Below are 3992 nucleotides of genomic sequence, written 5' to 3'. Positions count from 1 at the left end.
TGAATTTCTATTTCATTTCTGTAATTGTTTTGATTTTTTACTAATCTTTTGTCAGTTGTATATTTTCAGGGGTTCAGATGAGGGACGACGACAGAAGAGGACTTTGGCCGGCCAAAAGAAGAAGAGGACTGCATTGCCCAGCTATGAGCAGAAACCAACATTTTCCAGAGTGGTAAGAACATACTGCATTTGTTGCTATTTTGATTCCCTGTTGTTTTTATTCTAAGTTGATCAAAACATTTAGGGTATTTCTTTAACATCCTGACTCTCTGTGTTAATAGGAGGATGCCTGGATCCCAATGTTAGGAACGATTTCCTTGTCTGTCAGGAGGAGGGTGGGGAGCAGGGCGGGGAATTAACTGCTGACAAGCAGAGAAGAAAAGGTAAGATTCATGTGATGAAATCTATCTTGTGTGGATTTCTTGGGCTATTGTTCAGTTGATGTGAAGTCTTAAAAGTCAAATGAATTTTGTTTTATTTCAGCAGTAGGCGGTTTGGATGATCTGCAGCCCCTGGTGTGGACGAATCTTGCCTCCCAATCAACTGCAGTCATCGTTGGAAGATGCGGTAAGATTTGAGATCTGCTTGCTGCAAACTTTCCCCATCTTTTACTTGTCAATTGATGTTGATCTGGTTTGGCCTTGACCTCTTGACTTCCACTGACAGGATGCAGAAGAGAAGGATCCATCCCAAGGAGCAGAAGAGGACCCAGTTCATCAGCCAGAGAGCCTGATAGAGAAGCTTTTTTTCATTTATCCCTCTGTCCTCCTTACTCTAACATGACTAACCATCTCCCTTCCCCTCCTCTACTCTCACCTCTCTTATGTCCTTTCCCAAAGTAACAGTCCCCTTTTGCTAACTTATTTTTCAAGTAATTTTTGTTTATAATTTTGTGAATTTTTGCAGTTGATTTGTGAATTTCTATTTCATTTCTGTAATTGTTTTGATTTTTTACTAATCTTTTGTCAGTTGTATATTTTCAGGGGTTCAGATGAGGGACGACGACAGAAGAGGACTTTGGCCGGCCAAAAGAAGAAGAGGACTGCATTGCCCAGCTATGAGCAGAAACCAACATTTTCCAGAGTGGTAAGAACATACTGCATTTGTTGCTATTTTGATTCCCTGTTGTTTTTATTCTAAGTTGATCAAAACATTTAGGGTATTTCTTTAACATCCTGACTCTCTGTGTTAATAGGAGGATGCCTGGATCCCAATGTTAGGAACGATTTCCTTGTCTGTCAGGAGGAGGGTGGGGAGCAGGGCGGGGAATTAACTGTTGACAAGCAGAGAAGAAAAGGTAAGATTCATGTGATGAAATCTATCTTGTATGGATTTCTTGGGCTATTGTTCAGTTGATGTGAAGTCTTAGAATTTATTTAACATTTTGAATTTTGTTTTATTTCAGCAGTAGGCGGTTTGGTTGATCTGCAGCCCCTGGTGTGGACGAATCTTGCCTCCCAGTCAACTGCAGTCATCGTTGGAAGATGCGGTAAGATTTGAGATCTGCTTGCTGCAAACTTTCCCCATCTTTTACTTGTCAATTGATGTTGACCTGGTTTGGCCTTGACCTCTTGACTTCCACTGACAGGATGCAGAAGAGAAGGATCCATCCCAAGGAGCAGAAGAGGACCCAGTTCATCAGCCAGAGAGCCTGATAGAGAAGCTTTTTTTCATTTATCCCTCTGTCCTCCTTACTCTAACATGACTAACCATCTCCCTTCCCCTCCTCTACTCTCACCTCTCTTATGTCCTTTCCCAAAGTAACAGTCCCCTTTTGCTAACTTATTTTTCAAGTAATTTTTGTTTATAATTTTGTGAATTTTTGCAGTTGATTTGTGAATTTCTATTTCATTTCTGTAATTGTTTTGATTTTTTACTAATCTTTTGTCAGTTGTATATTTTCAGGGGTTCAGATGAGGGACGACGACAGAAGAGGACTTTGGCCGGCCAAAAGAAGAAGAGGACAGCATTGCCCAGCTATGAGCAGAAACCAACATTGGCCAGTGTGGTAAGAACATACTGCATTTGTTGCTATTTTGATTCCCTGTTGTTTTTATTCTAAGTTGATCAAAACATTTAGGGTATTTCTTTAACATCCTGACTCTCTGTGTTAATAGGAGGATGCCTGGATTCCAATGTTAGGAACGATTTCCTTGTCTGTCAGGAGGAGGGTGGGGAGCAGGGCGGGGAATTAACTGCTGACAAGCAGAGAAGAAAAGGTAAGATTCATGTGATGAAATCTATCTTGTGTGGATTTCTTGGGCTATTGTTCAGTTGATGTGAAGTCTTAAAAGTCAAATGAATTTTGTTTTATTTCAGCAGTAGGCGGTTTGGATGATCCGCAGCCCCTGGTGTGGACGAATCTTGCCTCCCAATCAACTGCAGTCATCGTTGGAAGATGCGGTAAGATTTGAGATCTGCTTGCTGCAAACTTTCCCCATCTTTTACTTGTCAATTGATGTTGACCTGGTTTGGCCTTGACCTCTTGACTTCCACTGACAGGATGCAGAAGAGAAGGATCCATCCCAAGGAGCAGAAGAGGACCCAGTTCATCAGCCAGAGAGCCTGATAGAGAAGCTTTTTTTCATTTATCCCTCTGTCCTCCTTACTCTAACATGACTAACCATCTCCCTTCCCCTCCTCTACTCTCACCTCTCTTATGTCCTTTCCCAAAGTAACAGTCCCCTTTTGCTAACTTATTTTTCAAGTAATTTTTGTTTATAGTTTTGTGAATTTTTGCAGTTAATTTGTGAATTTCTATTTCATTTCTGTAATTGTTTTGATTTTTTACTAATCTTTTGTCAGTTGTATATTTTCAGGGGTTCAGATGAGGGACGACGACAGAAGAGGACTTTGGCCGGCCAAAAGAAGAAGAGGACTGCATTGCCCAGCTATGAGCAGAAACCAACATTTTCCAGAGTGGTAAGAACATACTGCATTTGTTGCTATTTTGATTCCCTGTTGTTTTTATTCTAAGTTGATCAAAACATTTAGGGTATTTCTTTAACATCCTGACTCTCTGTGTTAATAGGAGGATGCCTGGATCCCAATGTTAGGAACGATTTCCTTGTCTGTCAGGAGGAGGGTGGGGAGCAGGGCGGGGAATTAACTGTTGACAAGCAGAGAAGAAAAGGTAAGATTCATGTGATGAAATCTATCTTGTGTGGATTTCTTGGGCTATTGTTCAGTTGATGTGAAGTCTTAAAATTTATTTGACATTTTGAATTTTGTTTTATTTCAGCAGTAGGTGGTTTGGATGATCCGCAGCCCCTGGTGTGGACGAATCTTGCCTCCCAGTCAACTGCAGTCATCGTTGGAAGATGCAGTAAGATTTGAGATCTGCTTGCTGCAAACTTTCCCCATCTTTTACTTGTCAATTGATGTTGACCTGGTTTGGCCTTGACCTCTTGACTTCCACTGACAGGATGCAGAAGAGAAGGACCCATCCCAAGGAGCAGAAGAGGACCCAGTTCATCAGCCAGAGAGCCTGATAGAGAAGCTTTTTTTCATTTATCCCTCTGTCCTCCTTACTCTAACATGACTAACCATCTCCCTTCCCCTCCTCTACTCTCACCTCTCTTATGTCCTTTCCCAAAGTAACAGTCCCCTTTTGCTAACTTATTTTTCAAGTAATTTTTGTTTATAATTTTGTGAATTTTTGCAGTTGATTTGTGAATTTCTATTTCATTTCTGTAATTGTTTTGATTTTTTACTAATCTTTTGTCAGTTGTATATTTTCAGGGGTTCAGATGAGGGACGACGACAGAAGAGGACTTTGGCCGGCCAAAAGAAGAAGTGGACTGCATTGCCCAGCTATGAGCAGAAACCAACATTTTCCAGAGTGGTAAGAACATACTGCATTTGTTGCTATTTTGATTCCCTGTTGTTTTTATTCTAAGATGATCAAAACATTTTGGGTATTTCTTTAACATCCTGACTCTCTGTGTTAATAGGAGGATGCCTGGATCCCAATGTTAGGAACGATTTCCTTG

This window comes from Saccostrea echinata, unplaced genomic scaffold, assembly GCF_033153115.1.
Source record: "Saccostrea echinata isolate AGI-Se365-2 ecotype Australia unplaced genomic scaffold, CSIRO_AGI_Sech_v1 ptg000022l, whole genome shotgun sequence".
In the NCBI taxonomy this organism is placed as follows: Eukaryota; Metazoa; Mollusca; class Bivalvia; order Ostreida; family Ostreidae; genus Saccostrea; species Saccostrea echinata.
This window is presented reverse-complemented; position numbering follows the sequence as displayed.